The sequence below is a fragment of the Salmo salar genome, chromosome ssa26 (genome assembly GCF_905237065.1).
Source record: "Salmo salar chromosome ssa26, Ssal_v3.1, whole genome shotgun sequence".
Classification (NCBI taxonomy): domain Eukaryota; kingdom Metazoa; phylum Chordata; class Actinopteri; order Salmoniformes; family Salmonidae; genus Salmo; species Salmo salar.
The window spans coordinates 12293892-12321471 of NC_059467.1; the positions used below are offsets into that span (position 1 = coordinate 12293892).

The 27580-nt window shown below is 42.6% G+C and overlaps 1 protein-coding gene and 1 long non-coding RNA gene across 2 annotated transcripts in view; one reads left to right on the forward strand and one right to left on the reverse strand.

The window, feature by feature from the left end:
* Positions 1-779: 779 nt before the first annotated feature.
* On the reverse strand, positions 780-26895 carry LOC106587310 (uncharacterized). Its single transcript, XR_006762166.1, has 5 exons — positions 26732-26895; positions 26391-26479; positions 9519-9609; positions 1514-1635; positions 780-920 (listed from the first exon to the last, which is right to left on the reverse strand). It is a non-coding gene; the product is annotated as an uncharacterized lncRNA (long non-coding RNA).
* The window catches only part of tshz3b (teashirt zinc finger homeobox 3b), a 37171-nt gene continuing 35706 nt past the window's right edge, over positions 26116-27580 (forward strand). Inside the window, exon 1 of the mRNA XM_014175571.2 lies at positions 26116-27262. The gene's annotated coding sequence lies outside the window, so the exon portion shown is untranslated. The remainder of the gene's footprint in view (positions 27263-27580) is intronic.

A 27580-nucleotide genomic window follows, 5' to 3' on the forward strand; every position in this document is an offset into this window, starting at 1 on the left:
AGGTCTGTAGGTCTGATATCTGATTGGAGGTTAACTCAACAGTAATGCTATTGGTCAACAACTCCGATTTTGAATTCAAACATGGTCAGATGTTATAAAGGGTCTAAATGTATTGTCTCTTTTTCTTTTAGTTCCTGACCTGTGCTGGTGAGATACCTACATTCTCTCTCTCCCTCTCCCATGAGCTATGGGGCCATGGCTCAAGCCATGGTTTCTTTGTCTCTCTCTCTCCACCTCTCTGATTAGGCTTAGAATAATGCCTTGTAATGCTTGTTAATGCTTTATAACTTAAGCGTTGTGCTTTGTATGTGAATCCATTCATTTTACACTTGTATTTAGAATTCCATTCTCAGACATTTCTTGACTGCCTATTGCTATAACTCGACTGTAGTCTCTTTTATATCGCTAAATAATCTTTATGGAGTCAGATAAACATTTGAATAGGCTAATTGCTTAGTCTTATTACGGCTCACATGTGAGGTATACTGTATACACATATTAAATATTACCACACTACAAAGGCATATAGTGTATCGACGTTCTCAAGACCATTTCAAATGTTCGAAATCAAAGTATTTTTCTAGTGATCAGGCTGCCGTATACACTGCAGGTGTGTAACAGACAATTTGACAGAAAACGTGATTTTACTCATTAAGTTTGACTATTTACTTTCATCACATATAATTCCTTCAATGAAGATATTAATGTCAACCAATGTCATCGGTAAACATAAAAAACTGGACGTAGATTCATATACCTTACGTTTTTTATTTTGCTCATATAATTGTATTTTAGCAAGCAAATTCAGAGAGAAGCAGAGAGGATCTGATATTATGGCCAGTGAGGGTTGTGTCCTCCAGGGTTTCTCTGGTGAGTTGGAAACATTTGCAGAAAAGGCGATGCTCAATTCTCTCGAGCAGCTGCTACAACAACAACAAAAAAGGCAATAAAAAACATTCATCAAAAATAGTAGAGGAATGGGACAATTCATTTCAGAACCACGGAAAATAAATGTCATCAATATTTCACATTGTTTTACGGAGAAGGCACTTGATTTAATCTGTGAATCTCAGAATGACCACTAGCTATCAATTAGCATTGACAAGATTTGTGTGCATTTCAGCGTTTTCTACTTTGTTTTTCTCTGGCTGCTCTGATGTCGCCTCCTTCTTGATCCGAGCTCATTCCTAATTCAGTGCCAGACCTTCACCATGCCTGTGTTGTACCATCACTCTGATGTTGAGTTAAAATTAACACAATGCTAACAAGCTGTTATAACACTGCTATCGTGGTGTTGTTATCTAACCAGCACCCTTTTCCCCAGGCCTTTAAGGAGAGGAGAGGGTGGCTGCGGTGGCTGCGGTCCCTTGGAGGCTAGTGCAGGGTGATTTGTGGCGCGAGAAGACTAATGAACTGGTTGCTGTGCCACCCTGCTTCTTTTGCAAGATCAATTCGGCCGCGTACGGAGGCATGTTTTATGAATGATGGAGACCTCCTCAGGCCATCCATATACCTGAGCTCCGGCGTCACCACGGGCTCCCACGGGCTGGGAGGCAGGGATCCTGCAATCCTTCTTGTTTGCAGCACAATACATTACGGCTCACCCCGACACCGTTGCGACATCGCCACTAACTGCTGAGAGAGTCAGAAAATTGTTAATGACTTTGTGATCGCCTCCTCTAAACATAAAAAATGATCAAACCATTATTATTGAATGCATGACTGACACATCACTGTGAGGCTGACAGGGTTTTGCAGTGATGACACTGTGTTTTCAAAGAGAGGAGACAGGGTGTTATTGGAGGAAGCTTTTAACCTTTAATGAATTCAAAGATAGATATTTAGTCTGTGGTATATGAAAGTGGGCTAAAAGTGAGTAAGAGTCCCTTCTCACTGCCCTTTTGTCTCGTACAGACTGAATTTTAATGCATCTGTTTGGGTAATGAGAATGGTTTACCATATTCAAATTGAGATTTTTGGGTAAATTAATTCAAAAGTTAATGTGTATTTGTCCTGGTGATTAAGTGCTATCCCTTGTTTTTTATGACACTGCTGAACTTACCTATAAAAACAGGTACATATTTATATACGTCCAAGTATAATTATGCCTTTTTTGGGAGGGAAATGTAAAGTAGTATTTTTAATGTGAGACGGTATGCCCTTTGGTCCACTTAGACGTGCTCTTCAGCAGAGCACGTTTCAATAAGACAAATCTGATGTCAGTATTTTTGGTTTTCCGAAAACACAGTGCAGCGCTCATCCAAATGTTCGATGGCATTTTGAAATGAGAACGTCGTATATAAAGATGTCATGAGCGCTGCCTCCTGCAGATGAGCGCTGCCTCCTGCGGCGAGGTTGAAAGACAAAAGTAGAGCACACTGAATACTTGCCAGAGTTTTCTGGAAGCTATGAAATGTAAAGGCTTCCCTTTATTTTCGCTTACATTCAAATAAAAAGGAGAGACAGAGAACTTGATTTTTGTACTTTTAATCAGAACTTTGAGATTGATTGGCTCAGGCTGTCAGTAAATCACGGGCGTGCTGACAGTAGCCTTCTTTTATGATAATCTGGGCGTCGGATGCGAGTGGGATGGGTGGAAGAGGGAAGGCACTACCTTCCAATCGGGTGCTGGCAGTGGAGCTGTGTAGCCCTGTTCAGAGGTTGTGTCGAAGGGTGTTTAGTGTTTCCTCTCATTCTACTGCAGAATGAGTACGCGAAAGTACCTGTAAGGGAAATGAGTTATGCTGATGGTGGTTTAGAGTACTCTGGGTTGAGAAAGTAGATTACTTTATCAATAACTACAATCAAAAGGGAAGGTGAACCACCAATAACTGATGCCTTGCCAGCAACACACCTTGTTGAGTATTAGACATTTTATGTTGCAGTATTTTTGATTCAATAAGGATCACACTGAAGGCTCGGGTATGTCTTACTATTCTAAAGCAATGTATTGCATACTGTGTGTCCACTGAATAAATACAATCAATAGTTTTTGTCCTTTATTACACAACGTATATATTTTAATAGATTTATAAAAATGCATGACGGATTTGTGAGCTTTCGATGTAAGCCACCCGCCAACTCCTAATACATTCCCTAAACCAACTGCTGCTCATGCACACATCTATCTTACTGTTGCAACCATCTGACGGAGACACACAAACACTCACATAACAGTATGTAGAACACAAACTCTCACGCAGTCACGTACACACACACACATATACGTTGCAAACATACCCTGCATGCACACACATACACAAACACACTCGCGTGCGTGTGAATGCACGCACGCACACAGACAAGCACACACACACAGACAAGCACACACACACAGACACAGACACACACACAGCTGAGAGTATTCTTGCGGGTGAGATTGGCCATGAGATAACTCAGCAGCAGTGAAGCCTCTCTTGTTCCCCCGAGTGTTCTACATTTATTTTCCTTTATATATTATTCAAGTTAAAATAATTAATTCAGGATATCAAATCAAGATGTTGGAAATCAATCCAAACCCTCTTTCAATCTGGCTTTCATTACAGCAGTATGACTGGGGCTGGTTAAGCTCTCCTGTATTTCCCATACTCATACTGAAGCACTTACGTGGCATGCAGTTGGCTGCTGAGGCAACTCTTTAGTTCGCAAAGGCATGTTGAAGCACTTACTCTGCATCCGATTGGGCGGTTACATTTTTTGGTTTAACACTGATATAAAAAAAAAAAAGAATCACATGGCCGAAATCTGATTGGATGGTTAAACAATTACTCGGGTCATTTTTGGTTATTGTTGGGCGAGCTGAGCTGTATTGACCCCTCGCCTCATTTGGTCCTAAAGGTCTCACCTGTAGTTAAACATTTTCCCCCTGTAGATAGCTGAACGGGGTAGTTCTCCTTAGTTTACATAACAGTTAGAGTGACATGAAGGTGACCAGTCTGAAAAGTTGTTGATTAAAGTTGTGTCGGGGAGATGTGGAGTTCCAACAGTCGTTGGTGTCTGTCCACTAGGTTGATTTACTTCAGTTTTTCCAGCACGGGACAAAAACAGGACATCTCGTGCTGGACTGTCTAGTGTCTGTCTTCCCAGTCTTTAGTGATCGTTTCACAAAATGGTGTAACCTGATCCTTCAGTGACAATTATACATTTAGAACGACACACGAACTTTGTTGTTATGTGCACAAATAGTGCTGTGAAATGTACTGTATATAAAGGCATTCTAACATTGGAAATGAATACCGTCTTCAATTCCAGTCCTCGGCCTTTCTCCGAGTAAAGGGAAGACCTGCTGGTTTAGCAAAGGTTAAATGCGAACAGACAATGTTAGGGGAACGATGCTCTCCAGGCCTGTATATCACTGTATCCTTCATGTGCTTTACTGCCTGCAGAAGACACACTGGCTACTGCTTTAATGGGAAATCCTGTATGTCTGCGAGAATCAATATTCCTGTGAAATGACACCATGATGAACTTATCCTATTTTATTTTGATGGTTAGCTAATTTTGGAGCAAGACATCCCCTCTCACGGACAGACATGTTATAATTTTGTGGTAAAAATGTCAATCAAGGCTGGGGGGGGCACTTGACTTAGAAGAAACTAGGCGGAGAGGGAAATTTATTGACGGAAAATGTATCTATATTCTCTTAGAGACACTTTTAACCTGAAATCTCCATTGCGGTGATAAATCCAGGTTGTTAAAGTGACGTGGAGCCGGGGCGGCCGCCTGGGTAAGGAATGTAGGGGCCAGACCTAACAATTACAGAGCTGTATTTCTCGCTACTCTCATAGGAGGATGAGCAGAGACGGGGATAGGTCAGGACACACACAAATACACACGACTTCCACGGACATATGTACACACACACACGTACACACACAACATAAACACAGAGAGGACGGGAGGTCGGGACATAGGTGTGGGGTAAATACATACATGTACACAGCTGCCAACACATAGAGCAATACAAGCAGTTGGCCTCTTACATTCTGCAACATATCTTTACAAAGCATACGGTCATTTTCTTATTTTCAGACTTTCAATAGCCATGTTAATGCAATCTATCCAACATCCGCTCCTGTTTAAGTACAGAAGTAGGCCCACATACCGTATGTTCCGTATTGTTTTCCATCAAACTCCCTGATGCTTTGGCGTCATAGTAATGTGAAATAATTGGACAACTGACAAACTTCACATTTCATATCACATTTGAAGAAATCTATGACTATGCCCAAAGCTCTGTTAAAATGGTGGCTCACTTTAAACAATTCTGTTATTTTGCTGTCAAGTCTTCTGGGTGGCTTAGGTTGGGCGCATTAAAAAAACAACAGTCAATATATGTCAGAGAAATGAAAGTGAATAATTGCCGTAATTAATGACCTGTGGGTATTTAACATTGACGTTGTACTCCTGAGTGTAACACTGAGCATATCTATCGAGTATTGGAGTGTGTCTTCTATTCTTAAAAAATGACGGGGGAATAGATTGAACTGGTTGGCTATGCTTACAGGACGTTGTCGGGGATTTTTTTGAAGAGTACATGAAATGAAAAGCCTCTCCACGAACGCACATCAACGCAGAGCACCTCACCTCACCTTGCTTTCCAGTCACGTCAGGGCCGGGCAGCAGCGAAAGGCTGCTCTGTGACATTGAGAGACCTGTCGAAAGTGTCTGGACTTATTTCATGTAAGATAGCCTGCGCCATTAGCACACTGTGACCTTTAGTACAATTTCTCTCCGTCGGATTCACACGCTCCCTTGTGTGTGTCTTTTAGTCTGAGTATGTGTGTGGGCGTATGCGTGTGCGTGAGTGTTTGGGTGTGGAATTTGAAGACGAACATTTCTTCCCCCAGTCCTTTGCTAAATGGATTGAGAGAAGAAGAACGGTGGAAGGGAAAGTATGAATATCACCACACCACGTTGTTGTACACACACACGCTTATACACACTCGTACGTATAGGTGGAGCCAGACATTAGTGTGTGTGTGTGGGGGGGGTGTATTTGTTGTTGCAGTAATTGAAAATGAATTCACCAAACGTCATAAGGAATCGATAAAGAATTCATGAAAGGAAAGAGGGAGTCATTAAAAGCAATAAGGTTAGGACGAAGATGCCATCACTGAGCAGACAGACACCGGAGACACACTCCCAGTCACAGAGGATGGTGTCACTCCAAATGGGCCATAACAGTACAAATTACTGCAGCATTATGGAATCAAATACAATCTCCTTAGAGACCAAGACTAATAGAGAAAGATATGTGTTTTCGTGATCATAAGACAATAAGAAAGCAAAGAACATACATTTGTTTTCAGCTTTAACAAATGATCTAATGTATTATTTTTCCAATAACCACTATTTCTGTAATGTGATGGTATTTCATTAAACCCACATTTACTGTTTGATGGAGCTAAAACTGTAGGCCATTTAGAAATTGCTAGATTATTATTCTATACCATTCCGATTGCATTGTTTCAAACACTCAATATTTCAAGAAATGTATTATCGTCTAAGTCCAGACTACGTAAGAGTGCCTTAACAGGTTCAGAGCAGTTGAGAGCACACCTTAAACTGCCTTTCAGACATACCCTGCCATAAAGCTGCCTTAGGAAACAATACAGCCTCTGTCATCCTGCCTGGGTTAATGGAAAATGGGATATAGTGTCCATAATATTGTGGGATAAATGATTATTGATTAGATAAAGGTTGAGATAATCATTAGCCTTCATCCATTTTACTGACTCCATGTGACCTTTCTGCCTCTTGCTTAGATCACATTGGATTTTTCCATATAATGATTTGATCATCTCTCACACGAGTGCAGAGAGGGAGTGAGCGCAGAGATGAGAGCCGAGACGAGGCTGTGTATGAGGGTGTTTTCTCTCCATCTCCAGCCGCTGTAAATATACACAATCACACACACAGCAACACAACGTGTGATTGTCATTGTAACAAAATAGTCAAAAGAGAAGAAGCACATGGTTAGAATATTTTTTATTTTTCAAAAATAATCCATGAATTTGTATGGTATTGTTTCAATAGTATTGTATTCATGTAGCAGGTAACAGTGTCTATACACTAGGTATAAGTCAGCAATGCAATATTTCCTCCTGGAAACAGTGACATGGAAATGCTCTCCTTCTAAAAGCTCGACTTATTGAATTGGGCTGAATATTCCTGGTAATCAAACTTTAACAAGCTCCAGATCCCACCACACATCTGGGCACAATCAAGACAGAAATCTGCTGCTTTTCCATTGTTCTATTCATTCACAAACCCATGCTGGAATTTAAACATTTATTTAAAGTAAAACCGTGCTAACTACTGGGCGAAAAATACATCACGGTTTTCATTAGTAAATTACACATCCGAACATGCCTCTGATGGGGCCAAAGAGCGCAAGGTGGACCAAGTCCCCCTCCCCCCATTTTAACAATCAATTAAGCAGTGGAAACACTCGGAGCACAATGTGAACGTTTTCAGTGAGACGTGGCAAAGTGCCATTGAACATGCTGTAGGTGAGATGTTGATGTGCCTTGATCTCTAATGTCACTGGCCTGATTTCCTGTTTTCTGACTGATTCAGTCTTTCATTCTCACTCCAGGGGAGTTCCTACCCATGATTCCTTCTGCCTAAACATTATCACTCACCACCACTGCCTGCACACGCTGGGAGGAAAACAACATCAAGCCTGTATTAGGTCACTACTGATGTTATGAGTGTGTGTGTGTGTGTGTGTGTGTGTGTGTGTGTGTGTGTGTGTGTGTGTGTGTGTGTGTGTGTGTGTGTGTGTGTGTGTGTGTGTGTGTGTGTGTGTGTGTGTGTGTGTGTGTGTGTGTGTGTGTGTGTGTGTGCGCGTGCGTGCGTGCGTGTGTGTGTGCGCCTGTGTGTGTGTGTGTGTGTGTGTGTTGCGGTACTGATGGGTATCTCTGTGTGGTCGGATGGGCGTGGAAGACAATGAAAGCTTTATTGTATGTCATAGATTACTATAAATGTGTTCGGCACATTGTTTATTGCCTTTTATTGTAGATACCTCATGATGAGAGAATGAACCAAGGCAAGTTAGAACACATATGGTTGACACATACTGAAGATAATAGGTAGAAAATCACTGCATACTATAACCCACAATCATTCAGGAACTGCAATGACAACATTAGACACGATATGTCGAATGCTCATTTATTGTCATTTTTAGATTCAACAAGAAAAATGCATTACAGTTATACCCTACTTCACATTTCAATTGCATATGTAATATTCAGAATGTTACACTGTCGAGCATAAACCTCCGGAAGGCTAGTCAAATCATGGCTTGACAGACAAGTCTCTGCTCCTGCCTAGTAAAAACATAACCCCCCTCAAACGTTTCTTTATGATGATGAAAACCATATGGACGTCAGTTACACAGCTTAAATAAGAATTTGCACAACTAGCAGGCAGGTTCTGCACACACGGCTGACTAGAAAAATAATTAGTGTGGTCATGAGGTTCCCGAATTATGGCAAAGCATGCAGACAAACTCCCTCTCCCCCACCCCCCCCCCCCACCCCCCACTGCTCCTGTTTTATCCCCCTTCAATCCCCTACATGTTACGGAGACGCTGGAGGGACACACAGCACATTGGATGCGTAAATTCGGCCACTTAAAAATCATGAACAAAAATTAAATTTAAGAAAATATTTGTTTGTTGTTCTCTATAAAATCACTGATGTCCTGCAAATTAGAATCCGTTGTACCTTTTTGACTAGCTGAGTGTGATGATTATTCTGCTTGATCATAGACTACCTACTCTTACAAGATCATGTGACCATGTTTTAAGTGAAAGACTAATTCCTTTGAACCTTATTAAACTCCTCCTCTTGCCAATAAATCCCTTTTGACCTGCCACAGGAACAATGTCTTTCTTCCTCTTTTTCCTGTCCTCTTTTTCTTTCTTTTTTTTTTGCGGTCTTTTATTTCAATATTTAATTCACTTGTCTTCATGCATGTGTAGTGCGAAGTGTCATTTAGATCTGAGGCCTGGTTTAAAGTGGCGCACGGAAGACTTTTAAGAGGGAAAAAGAGAGGGGCTGCTTCCAGAGCAGTTTAATACTGATGGGATCTGAAAAGGTGGAGACGACAGAGACTGATAACTAATGTACTTCCTGTGTACTTCCTCCCTCACTGTCAGTGCCCCTCCCTCTGCCCCCCACCCAAAATAACTAACTGATGTGTGATGTGTGAGTTGCGGAGGGAAGGATGACATCGTTAGAGGATGAGAAGTGAGTGAGACTTCCACTTAGCACAGAGTGATGCGTTCACTCAGAGGGAGACAGAGAGCTGAGGAGACGTAGAGTGGGCTGGCTGTGTGTGTGTGTGTGTGTGTGTGTGTGTGTGTGTGTGTGTGTGTGTGTGTGTGTGTGTGTGTGTGTGTGTGTGTGTGTGTGTGTGTGTGTGTGTGTGTGTGTGTGTGTGTGCGTGCGTGCGTGCGTGTGTGTGTGTGTGCGTGCGCCTGAATGTGTGTGTGTCTGGGGACATACCTTGGCTCTTTGAAGCTGTGCCCGGTTGTTAACCATCTGTGTCTGTTACTGGCACACAGAGAGAGGCAGTGACCTCCCGTGACCCTTGGCCCTGCAGAAAGAGAGAGAGAGAAAAATCTGATCGTTGTGATGATACTTGAGCGTATACCCTGAGTGGACCAGGCACCTGTGTCCTCGGTCCTCTATCTGAGCCTTGTGTTAGCTTACATCAGAGCTGTGAATACATCCGCACAAACATGGCTTAACACCTTTTTTTGTTGGCACTTGTCAAATATAACAATTGAAACAGCATCATATTCTACAGTGGAATCCAAAAAGACGGGAAAGTTTTCCAACAAAAAATGGAGAGAAACGTTTTGGGCCTGAGCAGAGCATTTTCACCAGCATATATCTTCATGGCTGTTCGGATCTCATCTACTTTCAAATAGAGACAAAAAGGTCACAATGGTGAGTTAATGATATGATTATAGCGTCCACTTAATGTTGGTAACCATGGTACCAGCTAAGAGAGGTTTGTGATCCAATGGAGCGGGAGCTAAGATTGGCACCATGAAAGCAGTTTGGTGTTTTTACACACCGCCGGAACGCCCTCAACTCAACTCAGCATAGTAATTACACATTAGGCTACTATAACCCATCCAGAGGGTGGTTAAAAGTGTACTGTTTAATGGATATAGAATGTGGACGAGGGCGATCACAGCTTCAGATGAATACGAGACACTGAGCTCTATATAATGATGCCCTTTAGAACTGAACATTGGAGGGGATGTTACAGGCCATGATATGGACGCGACAAACTTTCTCACTGATAGACCAAACACGTCATATCCTAAATAAGAGAAAAACTCTTGATACAAAAAACACAGTAGGAGTGGGACACATTTGAAATGACGATGAAAATCCTGTTATGTGGAAGGCACAACAAGACACATTTGGAAAGTGGAAATGCAGACATCACCTGAGATAAATCCGTCTCCGCTAAGCTCTAAAATTACAACTCTTTTCCCCCTCCTTTCCTTTTATTCGCTTCTGAGTAACGACTTCATCAGAAGATAATACGCAAAGCAACTTCACTGCTAAGTGCTTTTTTCTCCCCTGAAAACATTGGCCCCGACCCAAGCGGAGGCGAGGGTGTTTTATGTATTACATTCATTTGTGCCGGAGACACGCGGTTTCACTGACGTTTTACAAGACGCTTGGTTGGAAAAGGCACTCCAAAACAATAGGACACGGCTCTGCTGTGACACTTCAGATGGCCTGAGGTTCTGCTAGATGTCAGAGGGCCCTCCCGCTCCAGTCAACACACTCTCTGACACACGCACGCACGCGCGCACGCACACACTGCAGCAAACACAGCCACTTGAGGTTGAGAGTATGTGTTGGTAGCAGATGGGGTGGGGGGGGGGGGGGTGGGGGGGGTCCCAGTGTATTACAGAAAAGGGCAGCAGTTCACACCACCTAGCTCTGCTGAGAAGGTGAGGTGAAGACAGGGTGACTGAAAGGGAGGATGAGGGGAAGAGAGGGTGAGAGAAAGGGAGGATGAGGGGAACAGAGGGGGAGTGAAAGGGAGGATGAGGGGAATAGAGGGTAACAGGAAGAGAGGGTGAGAGAAAGGGAGGATGAGCGGAACAGAGGGTGAGAGAAAGGGAGGATGAGCGGAACAGAGGGTGAGAGAAAGGGAGGGTGAGGGAAGAGAGGGTGAGAGAAAGGGAGGATGAGCGGAACAGAGGGTGAGAGAAAGGGAGGGTGAGGGAAGAGAGGGTGAGAGAAAGGGAGGGTGAGGGAAGAGAGGGTGAGAGAAAGGGAGGATGAAGGGAACAGAGGGTGAGAGAAAGGGACGGCACCTCAGATGTATGTGGGGGGTAATGATGTGTATTTCTAACCACGCTCTCTTGAGCACCACCAGAGGGTGGGAGAAAGGGAGGATGAGGGAAGAGAGGGTGACCCTAGCCTGCTCAGTGATCCCCAGCATCTGCATTTGACCTACGACCCCTGTGTTTCCCCTTCGGAGATGGTGGTCATCAGAACTGTGCTCACGTGCACCTGTCCACTGGCAGATAATGATGGTGATCCCATCATTGAAAGTGTGGATTTAGCTGTGAGTCGCTGGCTTGGGTCAGAGCATCTGTGGTCATCCGTAGACAGCTAAAGGAATAGCACTTCCCAAATCCCCATAGCCACAAAAGAGGAGATGGAGTGAGTCAGCTCTGAGACTGAAGCTGAGCACTTGATCCTCTCACTGGGAGATGATATTTCAACAGGAAACCCTTCAGAAAACATGTCGACCTACCGATGCTGAACGTCTGAGCCTTTCTATAGGTGCTGCTGCCGGTCAGTGATGAAGCGACACCTAAACGTCAATCCCATTTTCATGATAATCGCTCACGACAAAAAACTGAAATGGAATAACGTCGCTTGGGGTGCGAGATAAACACTGAGAAAATGACAAAAACCTAACATATCCTGGGGCTAAGATAAAAATCATTTAAACATTTGACCTCTGTCATGATGCTTCCGTATGCTCTTGCTGCTTTTGGTAGGATGGGCTTAAGCAGATTCTTTGGATGTGTAGGCCTGTGTGTAGCAACGGTAATTCAGACAGGCAGAAAGCATAAAGAGCCCAGTACACAGTGTCAGCTTGGATAGCGTCTCTCCTGTGCCGAGGGGCGACTAATCAGCGGCTTGTAAAGGAGACCGTGGAAGCCTAGGGGCACACGTTTACCCCCACACACACAGCTGACACACACACAGCTGACCCACACACGCACATACACACACACACACACGCGCATTACGCACACACGCACAACTGCGACAGTTTGTTTCAGTCTGCATGCGGTCACCATGATGCCATGTGATGGGAGGTTGATCCACAGACAGATTCCTCCACACGACGTTAACATTAACGTGTCCTACACGGACCGAGTCCTCCTTCAGATGGGTCTGCCTCCAGTCTTCAGGGGTTAGGAAGGATAGGAGAGGAGAGGAGGGGCTGAGGATATTTTGCTCCCCTCCCTCCACTCCCCACTGTAGCTAAATGAGGGTTGGCTATATGCATGAAATCAAATGGCCCCGGTCATAGCGTTCCCCTCATAACGTTGGAGGATCTCGAGGATGTCACAGTGGGAGATGGGTTGTTCTCCCCCTCCTCCTCTCGGCCATTAAGTTCATCCATCTCACTGTCTATTTAGCGAGAAGGATCCTACTCAGGAGTGGTGGGGGAATAACGACGCAGAGAATGTCAGCGCAAGATAAACACCGGTGCGGTGAAGTGGCTCTCGCACGGCTGATGTGACGAGAGCGAAACTCGTGATTTGTATCCGCAGCCTTTAGTCTGAGAAAGCGTCTCACAACTGGACTGGCTCATCCCACAGGCAGGCAGCTTGTTCTGAGGCCAACATGAAAGGGATGTGTGTGGCTGCTTCATGCTCTCTCTCTCTCTCTCTCTCTCTCTCCTCGCTCTAACCACTTTCTTTTTTTTCTGCTCCCTTTTTCTCTCTGTTTATGGCCCTCCTTTCTTCTCTCACTTCTCCCTCATTCTTCCTCCCCTTATTTCCCTTTAATGATGTGTCTTTCCCTACCTCAGGGCCAGTAATTTCCTAAATCGATGTTCTCTTTCTATCCCTCCCTCTCTCTGTTCTCTCTCTCTCTCTCTGTTCTCTCTCTCTCTCTGTTCTCTCTCTCTCTGTTCTCTCTCTCCTGCCTACTATCTGTTCTCTGTTCTCTCTCTCTCTGTTCTCTCTCTCCCTCCCTCTGTTCTCTGTCCTCCCTCTCTGTTCTCTCTCTCTTTCCTTCCCTCTCTCGATCTGTTCTCTGTTCTTTCTCTCTCTCTTTGTGTCTCTAGCCCCTTACTTGAGACATCTCAGTGTAGTCTGAGGCAGGGTTAAGGTCTAGATGACTTGAGTTTGTGTGTGAAATGAGGAGGGCGGGGCGATTGAGGGAGACTGTATCAGCGAGACATCAGTCGTAATTAATAAAGCTGGGCCGCACTAATTAAAAAGCATGATTAATGCAACAGGGAGGATACATGGCACGGCATGGCACATCATCGTCTTCTGAGTCACAGTTCCACAGGCTCTGAGGGGGAAACACATGGAAGTGGATCTGAGATGGAGAGATAAGTGACTCCTATGAATGAATCACAAGTGAAACCCCCCCACACACAAACACAATAGCCTGATCTGATTAAGCCATCTTCACCATTTGAACAATGGCTTGCATAAAAATTTCACTGTCTTGCTAGCACATAACGTTCTGAGAACCATGTTTCTTAGAGCTTTGTGAGAGCGTGGTTATCCGATGGTTATTTTGCATACAACCTTCACACAACTTTCTGGGAAGGGTGCAGGATAGTTGCTTGGCTTTGGAACATTTAACGAACTTGGTATTTCATTACAGTTAACAGAACGTTTCCTAAAAGTTCAAAATTGGTTACATTTCATTTAAATGTTGGTAATGTTCTAGAAACGTTCTCCAACTTGTTTGACATTGGGAACATTGTCAAATAGTTCAAAGAACATTAAGAAACAAAGTTCTTCTGTGGGAATTTCTGTACTTCTGCATAACCTTTCCTACATGTTTCCTTGATGCTTAATTTGTAAATCGGGAGGTGCCGGAAACAAAAAGTGAGCGTGAGAGTTCTGAGGTACCAGAACGCATGAGAAAAAAAATAAGCTTTATAATAAAGCATTGCATGCATATCATCACATTTGCATAGTGGAATAGAGCAGTAGAGTAGAGGCACTTACTGAAGTTGGGAAACATTTTTAGTAGACTTTTTATTTTATTTATTTCACCTTTATTTAACTAGGCAAGTCAGTTAAAATCAAATTCTTATTTATAATGACGGCCTACCAGGGAGTTAACTGCCTTGTTCAGGGGCAGAACAACAGATTTTTATCTCATCAGCTCAGGGATCCGATCCAACAACCTTACGGTTACTGGCCCAATGCTCTAACCACTAGGCTACCTGCCGCCCCTACATGACTTGAGACTTTGCCAGAATCTTTTTTTAATATCACCCTTTTTTTATTTATTTTTTTACCTCACGGCAACTTTGACACTGACAAACTGAGAATCTGCGATCAATGAAAACGACCTTGTCTTGTATCCATCAGTAGCCTATGCCTAGATGTGTGGAGACACATATTGTAGGCTACAATATGAGGAGGAAGTCATAGTCCTAAACATGCTTTCCAGTTTCACTGACTCACCCAATGATGTGCAGCTCACTAGCTGGTGATGGCGGATATGCTCATGCCAAAAGTCCATCTAACTTTCTCTTTCGTAAAACAATATTTGGAAGTTGATCAAATATTTTAGGAGCCTACAGCACAGAGTCTTCTCTTTTCAGCAGGAGCCATTTGCTTTTCCGACTTGTGTTTTCCCTCATTTGTATTTGAAATATTGCGAAAGACGTGTTTTGTATGCGTGCTGTTTTTTCACTGCCAGATTTGCGCCAGATGTAGGCTATTCCTTGTTATTGGGCTACAAACCACAGCTAGGCTATTTTTTTAAAGAAGCTATTGATCCTATGTGGCTAAATGATAGGCCTTCTCATGAGGTAGTAGGCTATTCTGAATTATTTCATTTATTTCTGAACAGACAGCAGTAATTCTATAACTTTGGCAAATGTATTTCAATTTATCAGGGGTGCTGCAGTTCCTTCAGAACCCTTTGCGCGGCTATGATTCTATAAGAAAATAAATGATGAAGTGCAACGCTGGAGAGATGAGAGTTGCAGGTTCATGTCTATCAGAGCAGAGAGGGAGAGAGATCATAGAAAGTGAATCTCATTCTAGTTATGTGAGAGATACTGACGCACTTCTCACACAGCCAAGGCTACGCGTTGGTCTCAAACATAGGTTACAATGTTGGGCAAACCATAAACCCAACCCAAATCAACTCTTAGAATATTAGGCCTGGGCTGAAAAAATCATTTTTCATATTGTTTTTTTGTGGGGGCTGGAGAATTAGGGAAAAGGCATATCAAATGAACTTTGATCGCTTTTATTATAATTTTTACATTGCAAAAAGTGAAAATGATTTGTCATGCCACGAGAGGTACCGGATCCGAGCAAATAGGTTAATGAAAAAAACAGTCCAAAACGGAGAGGTGCCAGAGCCTGTTCTGGCAGAATCCGGCTAAAATTAAGCACAGAGTTTTCTCATGGTTCTATTTAAAGTCATGTCCTCAAATTGTTCCAAGAACTTTAAGAAAACTTTCCATAAAAACCACAAGGAAACATTAGTAACATTCAGAGTACATTCAAAACTCAGCAAAAAAGAAACGTCCTCTCACTGTCAACTGCATTTATTTTCAGTAAACTTAACATGTGTAAATATTTGTATGAACATAACAAGATTCAACAACTGAGACAAACTGAACAAGTACCACAGACATGTGACTAACAGAAATTGAATAATGTGTCCCTGAACAATCAAAAGTAACAGTCAGTATCTGGTATGGCCACCAGCTGCATTAAGTACTGCAGTGCATCATCTCCTCTTCATGGACTGCACCAGATTTGCCAGTTCTTGCTGTGAGATGTTACCCCACTCTTCCACCAAGGCACCTGCAAGTTCCCAGACATTTCTGGGGGGAAAGGCCCTAGCCCTCACCCTCCAATCCAACAGGTCCCAGACGTGCTCAATGGGATTGAGACCGGGCTCTTCGCTGGCCATGGCAAAACACTGACATTCCTGTCTTGCAGGAAATCACGCACAGAACGAGCAGTATGGCTGGTGGCATTGTCATGCTGGAAGGTCATGTCAGGATGAACCTGCAGGAAGGGTACCGCATGAGGGAGGAGGATGTCTTCCCTGTAACGCACAGTGTTGCGATTGCCTGCAATGACAGCAAGCTCAGTCGGATGATGCTGTGACACACCGCCCCAGACCATGACGGACCCTCCACTTCCAAATCGATACTGCTCCAGAGTACAGGCCTCGGTGTAACGCTCATTCCTTTGACTATAAACGCGAATCCAACCATCACCCCTGGTGAGACAAAATCGTGACTCGTCAGTGAAGAGCACTTTTTGCCAGTCCTGTCTGGTCCAGCAACGGTGGGTTTGTGCCCATAGGCAACGTTGTTGCCGGTGATGTCTGGTGAGGACCTGCCTTACAACAGGCCTACAAGCCCTCAGTCCAGCCTCTCTCAGCCTATTGCGGACAGTCTGAGCACTGATGGAGGGATTGTGCGTTCCTGATGTAACTCGGGCAGTTGTTGTTGCCATCCTGTACCTGTCCCGTAGGTGTGACGTTCGGCTGTACCGATCCTGTGCAGGTGTTGTTACACGTGGTCTGCCACTGCGAGGACAATCAGCTGTCCGCCATGTCTCCCTGTAGCGCTGTCTTAGGCGTCTCACAGTACGGACATTGCAATTTATTGCCCTGGCCACATCTGCAGTCCTCATGCCTCCATGCGGCATGCCTAAGGCACGTTCACGCAGATGAGCAGAGACCCTGGGAATCTTTCTTTTGGTGTTTTTCAGAGTCAGTAGAAAGGCCTCTTTTGTGACTTAGTTTTCATAACTGTGACCTTAATTACCTACCGTCTGTAAGCTGTTAGTGTCTTAACGACCGTTCCACAGGTGCATGTTCATTAATTGTTTTTTGGTTCATTGAACAAGCACGGGAAACAGTGTTTAAACCCTTTACAATGAAGATCTGTGAAGTTATTTGGATTTTTACGAATTATCTTTGAAAGACAGGGTCCTGAAAAGGGGACGTTTCTTTTTTGCTGAGTTTATATTGTATATTTAAAAGGCTGTGGCTACGAATGTGGAGTTTTCACCCCGTCTCGCCCCATCCCGCCCCTACGGGAACATATTTCTCAAAGCTAAGGATCCAGATTATTTTACGCATAATACGTAGCTACTGCACACACTCCACCTCCCGTTACGTTTTCCTCTTTACTCACCCTCTTCTGAACCATGATGATGTAGCTTATGTCTCTGCCTCATATTTCTGAACAACTAAAATAAAAAACCCTGCAGCGATTTGAACGAACATTCCCAAAAATATTCATTGAAGTTTATACAACCTTCTCTGTCTGTTGTAACGGGTATTGCAGTTGCTCAAGCAGGATGCAGTCCCTACACATTGCATTGGAGCATAAACAATCAGTGTTTTGTGTGATGATGTAGGCTAATCTTTATAGTCGCTGCCATGTCATAGCCACTAGCCAGAGTTCTTCAAAAAATAATGTATCTCCCCACTTGAGTTTTGCATTGGGCAAAAAACTGTCAGCGTTTGAACTACTCAATGATCATGCAAGTACCGCACGAGTAGGCTACCTAGCTGTTACACCTCTATTTTGACTGCCTGTATGAGTCTTGCTTGTGTTTGATATGCTTGCCTAAATATACTGTTGCAACAGACAACAAAGTTTGTAAGAACATGTCCATCATGTCTTTTGTGTAGGCTACAACGTGAAGTCGTGCTTGAGGCATTGAATGCATAGTTCGAACATGTCGACCGTATCTTTAGTGTACAACATGACGTTTCCCACTCCATGTCAATGAAGGGGAAGTTGCAGTGGAGCAGTGGGAGCACTGAGCAGAAGCTACATATGCAGCAGAGTGGGCAGCAGCTACTGTATGTAAAAAACACTCTCTGCAACCTGAAACTAAATGTTCCCAGAACAGACAAAATGTTCACTTCCGTTCTCAGGATTTTTAAACAACGTTCAGTTTTACCGGTCAGGAAACATATGGCTACATTCCCACAACCAATGTGAAACAAAACACATATGTTCCCACAACTTCCAAGGAACCAAATATGCTAGCTGGGATAGCATGCACTCAAGCACAATGTGAAGGCTATTTTTGAATGTTAAATTAAACATGCTGTTGTCACCAAGCTAGAAAATGTTGTTCCTTGAAAGTTTTCTAAACATGCGCTGAGAATGTTCCAAAGCAAAGCAACTATCCTGCACCATTCCCAGAAAGTTGTGGGAGGGTTGTATGTGTCACGTCCTGACCAGTAAAGGGGTTATTTGTTATTGTAGTTTGGTCAGGACGTGGCAGGGGGGTGTTTGTTTTATGTGGTTCGGGGTTTGTTGATATATGTGTTTATGTAGAGGGGTGTTTGTTTAGAGTATTCCGGGGTTTTTGGTTATGTTCTATGTTTTGTATTTCTATGCTCTGTCTCTGTTGTGGATTTCTTTGTGTTGGCCTGGTATGGCTCTCAATCAAGAACAGCTGTACATTGTTGTTGCTGATTGGGAGTCATACTTAGGTAGCCCTGTTTTCACCTGTCATTTGTGGGAAGTTGTTTATGCACTGCTAGGGTTAGCCTGCAAAACTGTTTAGCTGTCGTTCGTTTTGTTATTTTTGTTAAGTGTTCAAGTTTATTAAAATAAAACAAAACGTTAAAATGAGCACTCAACCCGCTGCGCCTTGGTCTACTTCATATGACGGCCGTTACAGTATGCAAAAATAACCATAGGACAGGCACACGCTCACCAAGCTCATAGCAACATATGCTTTTCAGAACGTTATGTGCTAGCTGGGATGCCTATTTGGCTTCACAATAGATGGACTCCAATTCAGAAAAGAACTTCAACCACAGTTCTTGTTTCTATAAATAATACTACATACCCACAAAAAGTCCAACAAATACATTGGTGGCATAACCTTACAATCTGTCCTTTTACAGTAGGAGTCTGTTTAAAGGCAAACTGTAGTATGTCAGTATTGGTGTAAGTCAATGCCTAGCAATGACCACACACTGCAGTGAAAGCAGAGCCTGTACAGTACTTTACTGTAGGAAAACCCACCTAATGACTTGACCATGTGTGTCTGGCTAGGCCTGTGATTCAGTTCCCTGCTGGTGACATCACTGCAGACTGATAGCGTGGGCTTTAACTAGGTGATCTCATCTCTTCTTCATTTTTTACATTTAAACAGACACTCCTATCTGGAGTGACTTACAGGAGCAATTAGGGTTAAGTGCCTTGCTCAAGGGCACACCAACAGATTTTTCACCTAGTCTGCTCAGGGATTCGAAACAGCAACCTTTCAGTTACTGGTCCAACGCTCTTAACCGCTGGGCTACCTGCCGCCCTACATCCTTAGCATGCAGCTCAAAGCCTTATTCCAGCAGTCTAACATCATTAACATCTATATGTTGTGTCTCTATCTGTGGCATTATCAGAGAAATGGATATAACAGCGTAGGGTTAGTGACAGGACATGATAATTCAGTGGTCAACCCCATTTAACTCTAAATATACAGAGACATGAGAAATGCGGGTACTTCCTAAACGCTGGAGAAGATGATCTGTCATTTTGCATCCTTATCTGTTCTAAGTGGGTTTACTGTAAGGTGTGCACGTCAGGGGTGGCTTGCATTAAGAAAACAAAACAAAAATGGCCAGTATTTCCCTTCCCTTTTTTTTTTGTGCTTGGTTCCCTGTTTGTCTGGTTCTCATCGGGGGTAAACATTTGTTCCAGTTGTAGATCTTGCAGAGCTGGAACATGAATCACAGACGAGAAGAGGAAACCACACTGACAGCTGCAGCTCATTACCGGCACTATTACTGATATAGGGGGCTGCTGGGGGAAATTCCTCCTGCCACAGAAAGCGTTCCTGTTTACCATACACTGCCTAGGATCAGGACCTACACACACTCCCACCCAGACATACTATACCAAAACACACAGGCACATGCTGCATACATAGAAGCATGCATAGACACACTGCATGCACGCATGCACTCACACATGCACATACACACACACACACACACACACACACACACACACACACACACACACCCTCTCCTCTTTCTATCTCTCTCCTTATCTTCCTCCATCCCTCACTCTCCCTCCCTCTCTGTCTTTCTTTCTACCTATTGCACTCCCTACTTCTCCCTCTGTCTATTTCTCACTCCATCCCTCCCTCCCTCTATCACTCTCTCGCTCTCTTGCTCGCTCTCTCTGTCTTTACTCACCATATGGAAGGATTGACTCACAGCAGTACTCCATGTCACATGGCTTATCCAAAACCCACAACTCAGCAAACTTGACATAGTTTTACTTCTTATGTTTGATTTTCAAACAAGCATATTTGTTTAAACACATACTAACAAGCGGCAATATCTTCATCCTGTGAAAATTAATTTGAAGTTAGCCTACACATTAAATTGATTAATGGGCTGGGATCAATTCTATTCAAATTCAGTCAAATCTGGAATAAACTGAAATTCCAATTCCAAATCTTTGTCATTGAAACATGTTTAGGAAAAATGGAAAATGTCAGTTTACTATCTGAATTGACTGAATTGGAATAAAATTGACCCAAACCCAAAAAACAAACCATGAAAGTTTCAGCAACATATTACGCTGAGAAAAGGCAATGCATTATCTGCCGTGTCATTCAACTCAATAGATGTGCTTGAATAAAATTAGAGCATACTGCAACGTCTCTGATGGAACAATACTCACACAACAACATTGTATACTAAGCAACACTGCTCTCCATATCATTGCAGTGGTACCTAGGTCTATTTCCTGTATTGCAGACCGGATCAACAACTAAACTGCTGAAACAACAGCAGTGTTAGGTCTGGCTGTGACACAGGCTCACTTGATCCAATGGGTTATTAATGTATTCATTTCTCACCATTCCCCTCAAAAACATAAATCAAGCACAGCAAAACACCACCTTGTATTCTGACTTGTCCAACCCTCTTTGACCTCTGTCAATTTTTTTTTTTTATCTCATTTTGGTTTAACTTTGTAGATCAGACTTTAATTTTGAAGCGGGTCTCTGGGACAGTGATGAATAGGGTACATCAAGGAGGGCTTAAATTACCCTCTCCCTGGTGGCTAGCGGCTGGGAGGGTTGGAGGGGGAGGCTTGGTGACCTAGTAACAGACAGAGAAAGAGGGCTGGTCAGCACTTGCCCTCTCAACCCTGCAAGCTCGCACAGCACACCCAGCTATGGAAAAGACGGAGGACACTGGGAGACAGAAGAAAATACCTGCATCCACTACCTATAACATTCCATCTCTGTGTTTTCAGAGTCAAAGTGCAGGATATGTCTTGTTGAGATGACTTTGACTGACTTTTTGAGTTGCTTTGGCCTATTATGCTAACAGCTGCGAAAAACTGTGAAAAAAATATGTTTTTTTAAATAAATTGTGACAAAAATAATTTCATATGTTATTTCATATTTTACCTCAGAACATGGAAAATGGTCACTGGCAATCACCTTCTCTTCTTCTAAAGAAAAAAGGTAGATTCATGAACTTTGATAATGATAACTTCACTGGAGGAGTATGCAGCCTGGATGCATTGGGGAGGGCGAGGTAGAACTTAATAAATAAATACAAATCCGTATATATATATTTATATTACTGATCTCAGAAATATTAATAGGCTTAAGTCCTCTTTCCACACTATAGAATTTCCTTTGCCAGAAGCCTCTTGTTTCCATTATAGACACCAAATACTTCCCCTCTTCTTCAATTAGGCTATAGCCAATCCCTTCCTTGCGAATTTTATACAGTCTGCTAGGAACAAGTGTGCCGTGAAGCTGAATGGATCAGGCGAGCGCACTCTCTTCGCCAATGTGATCACTATAAAATCCCTGATGGTGCACGGGCTCAGAGATATATAAAAACACTATTTACAAATCCCATTCTTATCTATTCATACTCCAGTTCTCTTTTATTTCCCAAATATCCCTTTTTAGGAGGAAGAAAAGTATACACATGGCTGCAAGCCCATCCTCGACCCCAGGACTAAGAGTAGGTTTTGCAACTGTGTGATGCGCGCCTCCATGGGTCCCGCAGCGCTGCTATCATATGACCTAGCCGACCCTGGTGCGGCGCAGCTGACTCCGTCGCCACCACGGGAGTCTATTGCAAATATTCCCGGGGGAGCTACGGTCACAGTAGCGGCAATTATAAACCTTTACGCATAAAATATGTTATCTCAAACTGCAGGTTATAATGGCTTTATGTAAGCCTCTGGTGAGTTTGTGAAAGTGATGGTCCACCTCGCTGTGTGCATCAAGCGGGTGCTCCAAATACAGCTCCAGCTAATTATTTGCCACTTGCTCGGCTGCGTAAACTCTAGAGGTCCTACAACACAGTTGGTGCGGTGAATGTAGTAAATAATCATACGGGTATTATGTTGGTAACGTTGTCCTGCCCTTATAGGGAACATTGGTCAAATAAGTTAGTTTGGTCGATGGACATATCGTGGGCCTACAGAAATTCCCAATATCCAATGTGGGCTAGATATATTTACCAAATGTAGTGCAACGAATGGAATTAAAAATTAATTAACAATATGCTATTTTATCAATGTAGTTGCATTGCTTGCTCTTTTGGATTTTAGGCTGGGTTCTGTATAAGCCCTTTGTGACATCTGCTGATGTAAAAAGGGCTTAATAATTACATTAACATGTTGCTTGCTTGATTGATAGATGGATTATAAAAAATTACAAAAACAAATGAAAATGTATATAATTTCAGTGTTTTTGAAACAAAAATAGTCAACGGGCTTACATGATAATGGTAAACGTCCAGGTATGTGTGGATAAAGTGATGCGCACAGTGGATACACACACCGTGCCACCCCAAAAAGAATTATGCAAACAGTAGATACAGCACAGTAAATTAGACGGACTCAGAAGTAACTTTAGATGAATTATTTTTGGGGGGCTAGCCTATTCTATAGCACCACCGAAGTCTTCAACCATCAAGTATAAATCGAGTTGACTAAAACGAAGGAAAAAAAAGTTTGATCGGTATGGAATAAAATAGCACCACGTTTAGCCAACACAATAAGAGTAAAAATTGTAATAGTACCAAAGAAAAATGACTAGGCCAACTGATTTATAGTCATTAACAAAACTTGGCATTAGAGGCAACATGCGATAGGCTACCCACAATCATATGAAAGGTCCAGGTGGGGTTCAGATTCTTCTCTAACACTGATTTGATCATCATGCAATCTTTGATAAGTCTCTGTCTTATTCTCCCTAAAGGAGACGGGAGGTCTAACGATAGTTATAAAGATCCAAAACAGGTGTTGGAGTAACGGGGGCGTTATGGGGGAAGTTGCTCCAAGCTCCGAGTAACAAAATGGAGTTGAAAGTTAACAAATTAATATCACAAATGTATCTCAAGAAAAGTATCACACTTTTAACTTAGCATATGCGCATATGGAAATTGACAAAATGTATTAAACACATTGGAAATGAAACAGACATTTTTTCCCCTTGTTTTTGTCTATAAAGTATGTTACAAGGTAAGGTCTGCAAAAAACTTGCTGTCTGTGCCATGCGTGGGCGTTATAAAACCAATAATTCTAGCTGTCCGATTTTTTCTTCTGTAACTTATTATGAACAAGAATGAGCATAAAACCAGCTTCATTTGAATCCTACATAGGCTAAAAGTTATCAAAAGTTGACTTAATGAACAGCCCCATTATTGTTGTGCATGTGCATACAAATACACTTTACCTTGATAACTGCACAGTAGAAAACAGTATCTGAACGGAAATATAAATGCCTTTGCCTCTGCAGAAACCATGGCCACTCGAATCATTGTCACAGTTACAAACAGAGGCGCTGATTAAGTTACATGTCAACGAGCAAAAAAGGGCAAGACGCTAAATATGTGCCCTCTCCCCATCTCTCTCCCTCTTTCCATTTCTGTTCTGTCTGTCCCCCCCCCCACACACACACACACACACACACACACACACACACAGAGAGAGAGAGAGAGAGAGAGAGAGAGAGAGAGAGAGAACGTACCAAACGGTGATTTACTGTAAGATACTTGTCGAGAGAATGAGTGCACTTATTGCAATATTAAGGATAAGGAGTAGGCCTTGGCTAGAAAAAATAAACAAAAGTCCCACGGAAGCCTACCAAGCAAAGCTCGCAGTCTTAGTTTTCAAATAAAGGGTAATTCCAAAATATATTTTCATGTTTTTTTTATAATAATAATAAACATTAAAAACTGTTGTAGTTAAGTTAACAAACTCCTAACAACAGAACAAGCATCAGTAAGAACAATCATTTTTTGGCATGCTTCTTCTATACTTCTGGTTTACTGAATATATATAAAGTAAAGGTTAAATAACCATAAACGTCATTATAATTCCAACTTTTTAAGGAATCCATATCTGAAGAAAGGAGTTGTAGTTAGCCTCGTCACATCCCTGCAAATCTAAATATAGGCTTACATGTGCTACACTGCTAAACATGGAAACTAACTCTAACTGTATGAATCACAAGCTTCAACTTTTGTTTTAGTGGGGAAATTATTGCGGTCTTTTTTAATTCAGTAGACCTATCCAAAGCTGTAATGGCATGCACGTTTGGACTAACCTGTAAACATACTGGCCTGAATCATATATCTGCAAACAGAATGAGGGATATGACGAATTTCTATTTGGCATTGTATACAACGAATGAGGCAGAAACATGTTCAAGATAAATCATATTATTCAAAACAATAGCGTTTTTGTGACGTTTATCTTGAAGTTGAAATGCTGTACTGGTCACTCACTCGTAGCCACACACACACACACACACACACACACACACACACACACACACACACACACACACACACACACACACACACACACACACACACACACACACACACACACACACACACACACACACACACACAAAATGGGCATAATTGACATCTTTATATTTTACTTCACGATCCCATTTTTTATTTTATTTGTTTAATAATGCTCATGTATTGTAGCCTTTACTTATGCCATAGGCACACTCTTTTCAATAGAGGGAGCGAATGATTAAGAGTAGATTAGAAATGTAACCTAATACTGAACTGAAAGTAAAGTAACGCCAAGAGAACGGTCAAGTTATCGAATTGCTATGCGCTATGTACTACTGTAAAATTGTATGCTAAAAAAAGAAAGAAAAAGCTCACATTCTTCAACATTGTCTTGGAAACATGTTGCATCATTCTCAGTAGTATATTTCATAATAGGCCTATTGAATACTGTACATATGTAAAGACAATCCTTTCCAGTTGTCTTTCAAAACTCATTTAGTCCTCGCACTATTATGAGATATCAGTCAGCCTATCTCAAGTAAAGCGCTTGATTGCGCTTTGCCTTTTGGTGCGTTCCCAAAAAGCACCACTTTTACGCGTCTTTACGCACAAACCAAATACAACTTTGGATACGATGTTTTTAGTCCATCTGAGACAAAATGTGTATATGGTTTCCATAGTTTGCATTAAAAAACATAGTGGTTATTTCAGGTAGCAGTGGCTTTCCAGAGTTGACAGTAGGCTTCAGACGACTAGAGGCAGAGAGGCGCACAGCTTTACATCGCCCACTGTCTCAATGCAATGCTAGTGAAAAGCTACCGATTGCATCAAATCTGCATTGATTTCCCTTTTGATTTCTTGTATTAGGAAATGAGAATGTCGACCATTAGACCACTGCAAACCCTCCAGCTTGTTGACCAAAGCGAATGTGTCAGAAATGAAGAGGCGCTATGCGGAGGCTGTTGTGTCTACTGAGAGGGGCATGGTCGGTGCGAGTGTGCAGAGCGTGTGACACTGATGGATGCGCCAATGGTTAGACGGACAGATGCTTGGGCGGATCTAACGGCATGCAGTGGTGTAGTGGCATACGCAGCGAGATTAGGCTAAAACATCCGGAATCAGTGAAAGACTGCTCTTTCTCATCCCCCAACAAGCCTGGCGAACGGAGAGGAGATCTTGTTCCTATCGAGCGAATCCCCTGCCGGTCAGATATTTCTGACTATTGACTAGCATGAGACTGGGAAACCACGACACGGAAAAGACACGGACACACATCTGGCAGAAGAAAAAAAAAATCCTTTGACAACTTACCGTGTTCTGGTTTTCGAGAAAATAATTTGCGTCCACAGTCATAACCTTTCCAGCAGACAGCGGACCAATTGTATTATCTTGAAGACGATCTGAAAAAGATGGACAATTTATCCACTTTCCCCCCTAAATAATACAGAACATTCTCTGTAAGTTTTGTCTTTACCCTGAGGGAAACATTTTAAAGAAAAAGCTGATAGTGTCTGTGATGGTCCCAAATCTGAAGGATGGGGATGTGTGCATCATTTTGATCTTACCGTAAAAAACACTAGCCTATTATTATTTCCATTCTGTATCAACAAAAACAAGGAGAGCGCATGATTCGGATTTTGTGCCTGACTCACTTGAACAGAAGAAGGCATCTTGCAGTAAGGAAGACTCGTCTGATTCGCTGTTGCTGTTTTAAATAGCTACTATCAGCCACACAAAGAAGAGGAAAAAGTGCTATTAGCAGCCAAGAAAGTGTTTGGCAATAGCTGCTGATCCATGCTCTCAGAGCAGCTGAGGCACAGCACGAGTCCATCCCCTCCTTCTGATGTACATTATTACAACAAGGGATACCCAATCAAGCACGTATCTCATCGATTCGAACTGCTCTCAGTGGATTTTGAACGCGCTTGGACAAAATAACGGAGCGAGCCAGCGTGTGGGCGACAAGTCCGTCCATCTCTTCTTTCAACCTTTGTCTTTACCTCTCTATCTTGAAACAATATATATATATATATATTTGTTGATGTTTTAAGGGGACTTGGAAACACTGGGATTTTCATACGATGGCTACAGCGACACTGAGATGCTGCCTTGCTGGTTTTTAAATTGCGTGTGATTACCGGAATCAAAATCCTCATGGATAACGCAGTTAATCAACCGATTGAGTAAGTATGCCATTAACATCTAGTCAACATGAAGATAGTCCAATAGCCTAGGGAAGAATACAATGTTTTGTTTCCATGTGTAGCCAAAGAGTGGAACGGTGCTCTCCTCCTTACAGTTATGCTATTGTATCAGCATTTGGTCTCCAGCATGCATGGATGACTTTTGAAAATGCTCATGAATAATTTCTATCAAATAGCCAAGCTTACTTTTTTTATTCTGTATAGAACTGTGTAGATCGTATCAGACACCGTTATGGGGCTGCGGTGAGGGACAGCAGACATGTGATGCTTATATGACAAGAGCTAGCTAGCCATTGG